The sequence below is a fragment of the Salvelinus fontinalis genome, chromosome 4 (assembly GCF_029448725.1).
Source record: "Salvelinus fontinalis isolate EN_2023a chromosome 4, ASM2944872v1, whole genome shotgun sequence".
Taxonomy (NCBI): Eukaryota; Metazoa; Chordata; class Actinopteri; order Salmoniformes; family Salmonidae; genus Salvelinus; species Salvelinus fontinalis.
The window spans coordinates 32,194,807-32,208,859 of NC_074668.1; the positions used below are offsets into that span (position 1 = coordinate 32,194,807).

The window sequence follows — 14,053 nt, forward strand, 5'->3', positions numbered from 1 at the left end:
AGGCCTTTCTGCTTTCCGTAGTTTAACCCCCCCCAAAACTACTACCAAATATGTTCTCATCTATCTGTGCTACTACTGTAGCCACTTTCTGGTTACTTTATCTAGCTAGCAAGTATTTTATGTGAAATGGGATGAAGTTTTCTGAAGAGAGAAAAGCTGCCCATTGAAACTGGATGAGAAATTGACAAAATGAACTGGTATGTATTTTGATAAGACAGCTAGACAAATTAATCGTCTTCAACAAGCTAACGGTTTGACTCGACTAGTGAAATTGTGGGGTTAGCTAGCTAACTTAACAGCTAGCCATTGGCTTAGCTTTCAGTAAGTTAACGGTGTCTAGAACTGGCCAAGCTATTTAGAAATATTATACACATGTAGTGTGTTAACAATTATAGTTTACAGTATGGTGTCATTTGCCTTGCAAACTCGTCAACTAACTTTAAAAGGCTAGCATCCCGAGCGTAGCTTGTGAGCTGTTTTACATTGGCTAGATAGTTAGCACCCTAGCTCGCCAGCTAACGTTAGCATAGTGACCATAAACAACAACTTATGACGTGTTGGCTTGCTAGCTAACTAACCAACTGTCTAGCAAAGAGAGCTAATACTTACCTGGCACTAACCTTAGGATTTAACTTCAATGTTACGTTGTAGTGGAGTTAAATTCTTAGTTAACTAGTCAGGTTGTCAATTTTAGCTAACTAACGTTACCTGCTTAGGTAGGCGATAACCCATTCATAGAAGCTGATCGAGTTTTGTTAAGAGTCACGACGCTCGTCCTGGGAGGTTCAATTACTACACACCTTTATTGGGTTTGGGCCTGTTTTTTTTCATCAATTAACGTTACTAGGGTATGGTCAGGGCTCGTGTATCACTAAATTGATCAAGCATTTTTCAGCTGAGCCATTTGCTCATGCTCTGCTGCGCAGTAGGGTAGCCTACGGTCTTAACTTACTAAGATCATAACATGGTGGCAGACGTGCTTCAACCACGTCAAATATACGACCAGAACATTGTCCGAGTCGACAGGACAGATTATTTCACAGAAAATAATGTTCCTGAGTTTAGAGTGACAAAAACTTGTCTCGTCTTTGAGCAGCCCGAGGCGGAGCCATTGCTCTGGATACTCGCACAGGCCGACTATTAACCTAACACGGAACCCAAACCGGCTGCGCGCGTGCGCTATCGTGCATACATGTATTTTGTCCCCCTACATAATTTGGGGACAGGTCGAAAAGCATTAAACATGTATGGCAATTTAGCTAGTTAGCTTGCACTTGCTAGCTAAAGTTAATTTGTCCTATTTAGCTAGCTTGCTGTTGCTAGCTAATTTGTCCTGGGATATAAACATTGAGTTGTTATTTTAATCCACAATTAATCCACACATAAAACGGCCAACCAAATCGTTTCTAGTTATCTCTCCCCCTTCCAGGCTTTTTCATCGTTTAATTTATATGGTGATTGCATCTAAACTTTCATTGTATTACCATGACTACCGACAAAACAGTTAGTCTTTCAATCACCTACGTGGATATAATCAATGAGGAGATGGCACGTGGGTACCTGCTTTTATAAACCAATGAGGAGATGGGAGAGGCAGGACTTGCACCGCGATCTGCGTCAGAAATAAGAATGAGTTCTATTTTAGCCCTTGGCGTTGCAGATTCGAGCAGTGTGGGTGCAATGATTGAATAACATGGATTTCAAAATTTATTTTGCGACGCTCGCGCACGCGACGTGTCCGGTCTGGTCAGCATGTAACGTAGCAGGCGTTAAAGAAACACTTGAGCAGTGTCTCTTTCTGGTCCGGATGAGAGAAAAACAAACTGCAAATGAAGGTTCTCTTCTGCACAGTTCAACCAATCCAGTAAATGTTGTGGAGGAGTTAAGATTGAGTGTCACCTTGTTAATGTCCAAAAGCAGAAGTCGCATCCTGAAAACCGGACGCATCCTGTTATTTTATAGCCCGACTGAGGGTGACAGACTAGCAGCAGAGTGCATGCTGTGTGGGCACTGCAGGGAGGGGGACAGACAGACAGAGATCAGTAGCTAATGGATACTAATGATTGAAGTTATTTTGGCCTTTGGTCCGGGCCTTAAATTTGGCAGAAACAATTGGGCCTGGTGGAGTAGGACCTGATGGTCACGGGCATGGGTAGGGTTTGGGCTTAAAATTTATGCCTGTGCAGGGCTCTACGCACAGCCAAGCACAGGGTCAAATGTGGGGTGCCTTAAATTTTGCAGGAGCAATCGGGCCTGTGTAAGGTAGGGCTTAATCGTTGCTGGCATGGGTAGGGCTCAGGCTTAAAATTCCTGCCCGTGCAGGCCTCTACGCACAGCCAAGCACAAGGTCAAATGTGTGGTGCATGTCCAGTGAAAGAGCCCTTTATCAACTATGCTGACCAACGCATTCCAGTCAGGCCCTCACTCTTGCTTCTGTGACGTGAGAGATTTGACTCAGGGGTCATCCGAACAATTGCACTCCTAATATCCTCAACCAGCCCTCTGTACTCCAGGCAATTGCCCCAATTGAAGTGATATGTTATCCCCTTGCCAATGGCGCACACATTTATAGTTCCAACGTAGTCATTGGTTCTTCCTGTAGCAGCATAATTTCTGTATTTTTATCATGCAGAGCTAATGGCTGTGCTGGTAAATAAGACGGTTGTTTCTCTGGGCATGCATACGTCTAGACTAGAGTAGAGTGACGTCCATAAGGAAACAGCTTAGTTCTGAAGGTTTGGTCAAGGGGGAGAGCAGGGGTGTTAAACTGTTGGTTTTAACATGAGTCACTATGTTTTAGGGAATGTAAAACCGGGCACCGCAGTTTGCTGACAGCTAAAACAGTGGGCCTTACCTACATTAATTAGGCCTACACCAACAGCCATATTGTTGTGTTGAACTCAGGGCAAATTAGGGTTTATGCCTTGCTCTCATTAGCTACATTTTTACAAGAAAAAAAGGTAGAGATCTGTGAACTGTACATGTAAATCGTACAGACATCTTGGTGTCATTATATTCCTTATAGTGTGCTCTAAAATATGGAGCAAGTCTTGATTCTGAAATAAAAAAATCTTATTAATATATTAAAAGTACACTTTTTAATTTTGTTAATTGTAAGACAGGCTATTGTTTGGAACAATATACTCTATAAGTACATTTTCCAGAATGGGCTCGCTGCTAATTATGGTGCCTTCAGAAAGTATTCACACCCCTTGACTTTTTCCACATTTTGTTGCGTTAGACTGAATTTAAAATGGACTACGTTTTAAAAAAAATTGTCACCGGCCTACACACAATACCCCATAATGTCAAAAGTGGAATTATGTTTTTACCTATTTTATAAAAAATGAAAGGCTGAAATGTCTTGTGGCAAGTATTCAACCCTATTATGACAAGCCTAAATAATTTCAGGAGTAAATATTTGCTTAACAAGTCACGTAATAAGTTGCATGTTCTCACACTGTGTGCAATAATAGTGTTTGAATAGGTACCTCATCTCTGTAGCCCACAAATACAATTATCTGTATGGGCCCTCAGTTAGGCAGTGAATTTCCAACAAAGTTTCAACCACAAAGACCAAGAAGGTTTTCCAATGCCTCGCGAAGAAGGGCACCTATCGGTAGATGGGTAAAAATAAGCAGACATGGAATATCCCTCTGAGTATGGTGAAGTTATTAATTACACATTTTAATGGTGTATCAATACACCCAATCACTAAAGATACAGGTGTCCTTCCTAACTCAGTTGCCAGAGAGGATTGAAACCTCAGGGATTTCACCATGAGGGCAATGTTGACTTTAAAACAGAGTTTAATGGCTGTGATAGGAGACAAGAGGAATGATCAACAACATTGTAATTATTCCACAATACCAACCTAATTGACAGAGTGAAAAGGAAGCCTGTACAGAATACAAATACTCCAAAAGATGAATCCAGTTTGTAACACGGAACTAAAGTCCTGCATGCTCTAGTCTTATCTTGATTTGTGTCCAGTCATATGGTCAAGTGCTGCAAAGAAAGACCTAGTTAAGCTGCAGCTGGCCCAGAACAGAGCACCACACTTTGCTCTTTATTGTAGTCAGAGGGCTAATATCAATACTATGCATGCTAGTCTCTCTTGGCTAAGAGTTGAGGAAAGACTGACTGAATCACTTCTTGTTTTTATAAGAAACGTTTAATGTGTTGGAGATTCCAAATTGTTTGCATAGTCAGCTTACACACACAGCATTGACAAACACACTTACCCCACCAGACATGCCACCAGGGGTCTTATCACATTCCCCAGGTCCAGAACAAATTCAAGGAAATGTACAGTATTTTTCAAAGCCATGATTGCATGGAACTCCCATTTCAAAAAGGATAGCGCAAGTGAACAGCAAACCTGGTTTAAAAAAAACGAATAAAGCAACACCTCTCCTATTGTTGTGTGTATGTGTACCTGATAGATGCACACTACAGTGCCTTGCAAAAGTATTCATCCCCCTTGGCATTTTTCCTATTTTGTTGCATTACAACCTGTAATATAAATAGATTTTTGGGGGGATTTCATGTAATGGACATACACGAAATAGTCCAAATTGGTGAAGTGAAATGAAAAAGATAACTTGTTTAAAAAAATTCCCCAAAAACGTTTTAAACGGAAAAGTGGTTAGTGCATATGTATTCACCCCCTTTGCTATGAAGCCCCTAATAAGATCTGGTGCAACTAATTGCCTTCAGGAGTCGCATAATTAGTTAAATAAAGTCTTAAGTGTCACATGATCTCAGTATATATACACCTGTTCTGAAAGGCCCCAGAGTCTGCAACACCACTAAGCAAGGGGCACCATGAAGACCAAGGATCTCTCCAAACAGGTCAGGGACAAAGTTGTGGAGAAGTACAGATCAGGGTTGGGTTATAAAAAAATATCAGAAACTTTGAACATCCCACAGAGCACTATTAAATCCATTATTAAAAAATGGAAAGAATATGGCAACACAAACAACCTGCCAAGAGAGGGCCGCCCACCAAAACTCACAGACCAGGCAAGGGGGGCATTAATCAGAGAGGCAACAAAGAGACCAAAGATAACCCTGAAGGAGCTGCAAAGCTCCACAGCGGAGATTGGAGTATCTGTCCATAGGACCACTTTAAGCCGTACACTCCACAGAGCTGGGCTTTACGGAAGAGTGTCCAGAAAAAAGCCATTGCTTAAAGAAAAAAATAAGCAAACACGTTTGGTGTCCGCCAAAATGCATGTGGGAAACTACCCAACCATATGGAAGAAGGTACTCTGGTCAGATGAGACTAAAATTTAGCTTTTTGGCCATCAAGGAAAACGCTATGTCTCGCGCAAACCCAATGCCTCCCATCACCCCAAGAACACCCATCTCCACAGTGAAGCATGGTGGTTGCAACATCATGCTGTGGGGATGTTTTTCATCGCCAGGGACTGGGAAACTGGCCAGAATTGAAGGAATGATGGATGGCGCTAAATACAGGGAAATTCTTGAGGGAAACCCGTTTCAGTCTTCTAGAGATTTGAGACTGGGATGGAGGTTCACCTTCCAGCAGGACAATGACCCTAAGCGTATTGCTAAAGCAACACTCGAGTGGTTTTAGGGGAAACATTTAAATGTCTTGGAATGGCCTAGTCAAAGGCCAGACCTCAATCCAATTGAGAATCTGTGGTATGACTTAAAGATGCTGTACACCAGCGGAACCCATCCAACTTGAAGGAACTGGAGCAGTTTTGCAAAAATCCCAGTGGCTAGATGTGCCAAGCTTATAGAGACATACACCAAGAGACTTGCAGCTGTAATTGCTGCAAAAGGTGGCTCTACAAAGTATTGACTCTGGGGGGGGGGGGGGGGGGGGGGGGGGGTGAATTGTTATCTCTTGTTTCTTTCACCCCAAAAAGTTTTTTGCATTTTCAAAGTGGTAGGCAAGTTGTGTAAATCAAATGATACAAACCCCCCAAAAATCCACTTTAATTCCAGGTTGTAAAGCAACAAAATAGGAAATACTTTCAGTTTCTTCTTATTGGTGTCCTTTAGCAGTGGTTTCATTGAAGCAATTTGACCATGAAGGCCTGATTCACACAGTCTCCTCTGAACAGATTATGTTGAGATTTGTCTGTTACTTGAACTCTGTGAAGTGTTTTTTTGGGATGCAATCTGAGGGGCTGGTAACTCTAATTAACTTTTCCTCTGCACCAGAGGTAACTCTGGGTCATCCTTTCCTGTGACGGTCCTTATGAGAGCCAGTTTCATCATAGCGCTTGAAGGTTTTTGCGATTGAACTTTTCTGCATTAACTGACCTTAAAGTAATGCTGGACTGTCGCTTCTCTTTGCTTTTTGAGCTGTTCTTGCCATAATATGAACTTGGTATTTTGCCTAATATGGCTGTCTTCTGTATACCAACCCTACCATGCCACAACGCAACTGATTGGCTCAAACGCATTAAGAAGGAAAGAAATTCCACGAATATACTTTTAACGAGGCACACCTGTTATTTGAAATGCATTCCAGGTGACTACCTCATGAAACTGGTTGAGATAATGCCAAGAATGTGCAAAGCTGTCATCAAGGCAAAGGGTTGCTAATTTGAAGAATCTGAAATATAAAATACTTTTGATTTGTTTAACACTTTTTTGGTTACTACATGATTCCATATGTGTTATTTCATAGTTTTGATGTCTTCACTATTATTCTATAATGTAGAAAATAGTAAAAAATAAAGAAAAAACCCTTGAATGAGTAGGTACTGTATGTAAATTGTAAAGTATTTTTTGTAATGCATTTTTTTTGTTACGTGTCTGACACCAGTAAGACTAACTATCATCAATTGGCATCGGCTAATGGGGATCCTAATACAATCAAAAAATACTTTCTGCAAAAAATGTGGCAAAGCAATGCACTTTTTTTTCAGCAGGACAAAAACCTAAAAGGCCAAATCTACACTGGAGTTGCTTACCAAGAAGACAGGGTATGTTCCCGAGTGGCTGAGTTACAATTTTGACTTAAATCTGCTTAAATCTAAGGCAAGACCTGAAAGTGGTTGTCTTACAATGAACAACAACCAATTTGACAGAGATTGAAGAATTTAGAAAATAATAATGGGCAAATGTTGTACTATCCAGGTGTGGTAAGCTCCTTGTGACTTACCCAGAAAGACTCACAGCTGTAATTGCTGCCAAAGGTGATTCTAACGTGTATTGGTTCAGGTGGTTGAATACTTATTTCATCAAGATATATTCGTTTTATTACTATTTTTACATTTTATGAGCACCACCAACACAGTGAATGGGAAAATAGATTCAAACAGAGCTCCCTCTGCTGGCTATTTTATGAATGTGCAATCCTAAAGGAGGACTGTGATTGGTTAATTACCTATAATGTCAATTTCTATGTATATTTGAGAACACTATAATTTGAGAACACTATAAGGAGTATAATGACACCAAGATGTTGTCTGTATCATGATCTGTACGGTTCACAGATCATACAGGAGGAATGTATACTAGGTCTAAAATGGGCACTTTCATCATGATTTTCAAAAATATTGTTTGTCATACAAGTAAAAAGCATCTCGAGCGTCTTTCCTCCCAATGAAGTTACTATGTGAGAAGTGCCAGAACAATCTGAGATACCAAAAATCTTTCAGTCTACGCTGGCATGGAATTGCCCTGCCTTAAACAACAACACCATACAATATAGCCTAATATATTATAATAATGCTTTTACTTTTAACATAATTCAGAATAGGTCCAGGCTATATCAAGGATATTGTCCTATAGGCTAAGTAAGGTTCTACAGTGAGACAATTTTACTCACATATGTGCTTAAATATTTTGCTGTGCGACCTGGAATTTGTATTTAGGAACATCACTGCGCCTAGAAAAATAAGGATTCCAGTGTTATTACCTAAAATATTTGGCATTGTGCTCCTAAGTTTCTTTGTGTGCGCCTACATTTTTCAACGTAGGTGCACACGTGCTCCTTGTCAAAAATTGTCAGCTTTGGAGCTTGTCCAAAACTGCAAAGCATAATAATTTTTTACCTGATATTTCAAATCAAATTTTATTTGTCACATGTGCCGAATACAACAGGTGAAAGTAAGTATTACCGTGAAATGCTTACTTACAAGCCCTTAACCAACAATGCAGTATAACAATTTAGCCTATGGAATTATCCATACTTATCCATACAGTCGATGAACAAGACATCTAACCTATTGTAGTTTGAGTACAATTTAGTGCAATTGTGCTTGGTTCACAGTAACACCTGTGTAGTGTTCACTTTGACTAACAGCTTAAGTTGTAAGTCTGTCCACAGAAGAGAAAGTTGTGCTCTTTATTTACCTAATGTAACATGCTCTGTGCACTCTGTCTTTCCTGCCCTTCTTTGAGTAGGTCATGGGATCAGGGCTTACAGACTAACCAAAGTTTCTAAATGTACAGGCCTCTACTGAAATGCCACTGTGTGTGAAGAAACATAACAAACAATTCCCACAGCATAGACCATCCTCCTTCCTCTACCCCTCTAGCCTACCATTCTCTTTGGATCGCTTTGGGATTTGAGCAAATAAGGCAGTGTCCACAGGCTGTTAGCTAAGTACAGTGCATTCAAAAGTATTCAGACCCCTTGATTTATTCCACATTTTGTTACGTTACAGCCTTATTATAAAATGGATTAAATAATTTTATTTTCCTCAATCTAAACCCAATACCCAATAATGACAAAGCAAAAACAGACATTTTTGTGAATGTATTAAAAATAAAAAAGTCTTCTTGGGTATGATGCTACAAGCTTGGCACACCTGTATTTGGGGAGTTTCTCCCATTCATCTTTGCAGATCCTTTCAAGCTCTGTCAGGTTGGATGGGGAGAGTCGCTGCACAGCTATTTTCAGGTCTTTCCAGGGATGTCTGATCGGGTTCAAGTCCGGGCTCTGGCTGGGCCATTCAAGGACATTCAGAGATTAGTCCCGAAGCCACTTCTGCGTTGTCTTGGCTGTGTGCTTAGGGTTGTTGTCCTGTTGGAAGGTGATCCCTTGCCCCAGTCTGAGGTGCGCTCTGGAGCAGGTTTTCATCAAGGATCTCTCTGTACTTTGCTCCGTTCATCTTTCCCTCGACCCAGTCACGACCTAGGGAAGAACATCCCCACAGCATGATGTTTCCACCACCATGCTTCACTGTAGGTTTGGTGCCAGGTTTCCTCTAGACATGAAGCTTGGCATTCAGGCCAAATAGTTAAATTTTGGTTTCATCAGACCAGAGAATCTTGTTTCTCATGGTCTGAGAGTCCTTTAGGTGCCCTTTGGCAAACTCCAAGCGGGCTGTCATGTGCCTTTTTACTGAGGAGTGGCTTCCATCTGGTCACTCTACCATAAATGTCTGATTGGTGGAGTGCTGCAGAGATGGTTGGCTTTCTGGAAGGTTCTCCCATCTCCACAGAGGAACTCTGGAGCTCTGTCAGAGTGACCATCTGGTTCTTGGTCGCCTCCCTGACCAAGGCCCTTCTCCCCGATTGCTCAGTTTGGCCGGGTGGCCAACTCTAGGAAGAGTCTTGGTGGTTCCAAACTTCTTCCATTTAAGAATGATGGAGGCCACTGTGTTCTTGGGGACCTTCAATGCTGCAGACATTTTTTGGTATCCTTCCCCAGATCTGTGCCTCGACACAATCCTGTCTCAGAGTTCTACAGACAATTCCTTCAACCTCATGTCTTGTTTTTTTGCTCTGACATGCACTGTCAACTGTGGGACCTTATATAGACAGGTGTGTGCCTTTCCAAATCACGTCCAATCAATTGAATTTACCACAGGTGGACTCCAATCAAGTTGTAGAAACATCTCAAGGATGATCAATGGAAACAGGATGCACCTGAGCTCAATTTCAAGTATCATAGCAAAGGGTCTGAATCCTTATGTAAATAAGGTATTTCTCTATTTTATTTAATTTTTTAATTTTTTTAATACATTTGCAAAAATGTACAGTACCAGTCAAAAGTTTGGACCCACCTACTCATTCAAGGGTTTTGTTTATTTCTTACTATTTTCTACATTGTAGTGAAGACAGCAACTATTGAAATAACACATATGGAATCATGTAGTAATCAAAAAAGTGTCAATCTGTCACGCCCTGACCATAGAGAGACGTTTTATTTCTCTATTTGGTTAGGTCAGGGTGTGATTTTGGGTGGGCATTCTATGTTGTTTGTTTCTATGTTTTGGCTGGGTATGGTTCTCAATCAGGGACAGCTGTCTATCGTGTCTGATTTGGAATCATACTTAGGCAGCCTTTTTTCATTTTGGTAGTTGTGGGTAGTTGTCTGTGTTAGTGGCCTGCATAGCCCTAGTCAGCTTCACGTTCGTTTTTGGTATTTCTTGTTTTGTTGGCGACATTTATAACATTAAAAGAAATGTACACTCACCTACGCTGCACCTTGGTCCTGTCATTTCCACCCTGACGACGATCGTGACACAATCAATATATTTAGTATTTTAGATTCTTCAAAGTAGCCAACCTTGATGACAGCTTTGCACACCCTTGGTATTCTCTTAACCAGCTTCATCGGGAATGCTTTTCCAACAGTTTTGAAGGAGTTCCCACATATGTTGAGCACTTGTTGGCTGCTTTTCCTTCACTCTGCGGTCCAACTCATCCCAAACCATCTCAATTGGGTTGAGGTTGAGTGATTGTGGAGGCCAGGTCATCTGATGCAGCACTCCATCACTCTCCTTATTGGTCAAATAGCCCTTACACAGCCTGGAGGTGTGTTGGGTCATTGTCCTGTTGAAAAACAAATGATAGTCCCACTAAGCGCAAACCAGATGGGATGGCGTGTCACTGCAGAATGCTGTGGTAGCCATACTGGTTAAGTGTTTTAATTAAATCACTGACAGTGTCACCAGCAAAACACCCCCACACCATCACACCACCTCCTCCGTGCATCCACACATGCGGAGATCATTTGTTCAACTACTCTGTGTCTCACAAAGACACGTCGTTTGGAACCAAAAAACTCATATTTGGACTCATCAGCCCAAAGGACAGATTTCCACCGGTCTAATGTCCATTGCTTGTGTTTCTTGGCCCAAGCAAGTCTTCTTATTGGTGTCCTTTAGTAGTGGTTTCTTTGCAGCAATTCGACCATGAAGGCCTGATTCACGCAGTCTCCTCTGAACAGTTGTTGAGATGTGTCTGTTACTTGAACAATGTGAAGCATTTATTTGGGCTGCAATTTGAGGCTGGTAACTCTAATGAACTTTTCCTCTGCACAAGAGGTAACTCTTGGTCTTCCTTTCCCGTGGCGGTCCTCATGAGAGCTAGTTTCATCATAGCGCTTGATGGTTTTTGCGACTGCACTTGAAGGATCTTTTAAAGTTCTTTATAGTTTTCCAGATTGACTGACCTTCATGTCTTAAATTAAAGATGGACTGTCGTTTCTCTATGCTTATTTGAGCTGTTCTTGCCATAATATGGACTTGGTCTTTTACCAAATAGGGCTATCGTCTGTATACCACTCCTACCTTGTCACAACACAACTGATTGGCTCAAATGCATTGAGAAGGAAAGAAATTCCACCTCATGATGCTGGTTGAGAGAATGCCAAGAGTGTGCAAAGCTGTCATCAAGGCAAAGGGTGGCTGCTTTCAAGAATCTCAAATATAATTTGTTTTGTTTTACACTTTTTTAGTTACTACATCATTCCATATGTGTTATTTCAAAGTTTTGATGTCTTCACTATTATTTTACAATGTATAAAATAGTAAAATAATAGAAAAACTCTTGAATGAGTAGGTGTGTCCAATCTTTGGACTGGTACTCTATTAAAACCTGTTCGCTTTGTTTTCGCATTGTGGGATATTGTGTGTAGATTGATGAGGATTCTTTATTTAATCAATTTTAGAGGCTGTAACGTAACAAAATGTGGAAAAAGTAAAGGGGTCTGAATACTTTCCGAATGCACTGTATACTTTGTGACTGTGGGGCTCGATTGTATGTTCTGCTGGGCCAAGATCTTTTGTATTGGGCCAAAGATATAGAGTCGTGGTGTTTTGCATGAATTCTAGCAGTCTTTGCCACGTTTATGATCTTACCTTCTTTCTTGGAAAGTTACTGCGTGATTAACAAACAGTTGACATATCGTACAGTCCTTGCCAAGTCTTATGTGATCACTGCTCAGATAGGTAGGCTAGGCCCAGTTACTGCCATAGTGTTCTAGTGATGCGTTGCATGGGTAGTAAGATGATTCACCCCGTGGACCTCAGGAATTTCAGTGGGTGACGAAACGTAGTTTTCCATGATGGCGTTGGCTCACCAAAAGTATGACATGTGAAACTTTTCCTCCTGAATCAGCTATTTTGACTGTAGAACTTGATCTGATATGAGTCAGTGATTTATGAATGGGATGCATCCATGTTGTTACAACACTGCTTATCTCTAGGAGTCAAAAGGGGAATCAAAGAGCATATTTTTCCCAGCGCTTTACCAGGGTTAGTTTGATAGGGACTTAATACTCCCTCCTGTCAGAGAAAGCATCCTTTCTGTTGTAATTCGGATTAAGCCCATTTTCCTGTTGCCTCTCTTGGCTGTGTTGGGTTTTCTGATTGAGCTGTTATCAAAGGGAACTGCCACACACACATCAGTGGTGTTCCCTGGTTACACAACACGGCCCTGCCTCGCACCCTCATCTTTCCATCTCATTAGTTTACACACCTTTCTTTTGACGCAGCTCTTGTCTCACTGTGCCTGTCAACGGCAACCGTCCATCATATTCCTTGGATGTTATTAGTGTCACGTCAATGTCAACCTACAGCCATGTTTGGTGGCAATAAAAATTGTGTTTTCTTTCTCATGGATTCTCCATCACTCTGGTGATTTTAAGTAACAACTTATGTAGCAAGACATGGTTTAGAAAGTTGGATTCAGGCAGATAAAAGACGGGTGGCATTAATAAAATAAGTTGTTACCTATCAAAACTATCATAAGATGTCACAAGCAGAAGCTCAAACAGGAAGTACCCTTGATGCGCTCCGTTGAGAAATGGTCCTCTGTTTCCGATGCTATGCTACAAAACTGCTTTGCTTGCGCTGACTGGAATATGTCCCAGGACTCTGCCAATAGCAGAGCTAACCACCTCCGTCAAGCTAACCACCTCCGTCACCGGCTTCATTAGGAAATGCATCACGACGTTGACCCAAAGTGAAGGTTCGCTCCTTCCCCAATCAAAAGCCCTGGATTAACACAGAGGTTGGCGCTAAGCTAAAGAACAGGGCTCCCGCACACAGGGCAATCGCAGCCAACCCGGAGGCTACGGCTGAAGACACAAACAAGTGCATGAAGTCCCGCTACGACCTCCGCAGAGCCATCAAACAAGCAAAAGGGCAATATAGGAACAAGGTGGTATCCTATTACATAGGCTTCGATGCATTAAGAAGGTGCTACAGTCCATTACGGATTACAAAGGAAGACCCAGCTGTGATCTGCCAACGATGCCTCTACCAGACGAACTCAATGTATTTTATGCACTCTTTGACAAAAAATAACACTGCCGGGAACGAGGGCCCCCGCTGACCCAGGGGACTGGTTGATGTCGCTACTCCGAGGCTGTCGTAAGGTTTTTAAATAGGTAAACACGCTTAAGGCCGCGAGGCCAGGTGATGTTCCAGGGTGTGTTCTCAGAGCATGCGGAGAACAGCTGGCAGGTATATTCACAGTCATTTTCAACCTCTCCTTGTCCCAGTCAGTAATTCCCACATCTCAAGCTGACCACCATCATTCCTGTTTACAAGAACTTTAAGTTTACCTGCCACAATGACTACCGCCCTGTAGCACACATCTGTAATCGTGCTTTGAAAGGCTGGTTATGGCACACATCAACTCCCATCATCGCAGAAACCCTAGACCCATTCCAATTTGCATACCGTCCCAACAGATCCATAGACGATGCAATCTCAATTGCACTCCACACTGCCCCCATCCACCTAGATAAGAGGGATGAATACCTATGTGAGAATGCTGTTCATTTACTACAGGTCAGCGTTCAACACCATAGTCCCCTCCAAGC

The 14,053-nt window shown here is 41.7% G+C and overlaps 1 long non-coding RNA gene across 1 annotated transcript in view; it reads left to right on the forward strand.

Moving 5' to 3' along the window:
• LOC129853550 (uncharacterized) overlaps positions 1 to 14,053 on the forward strand; it is a 24,257-nt gene continuing 10,204 nt past the window's right edge. The window contains exon 1 of the long non-coding RNA XR_008759139.1: positions 1 to 197. This is a non-coding gene — a long non-coding RNA (uncharacterized LOC129853550). The remainder of the gene's footprint in view (positions 198 to 14,053) is intronic.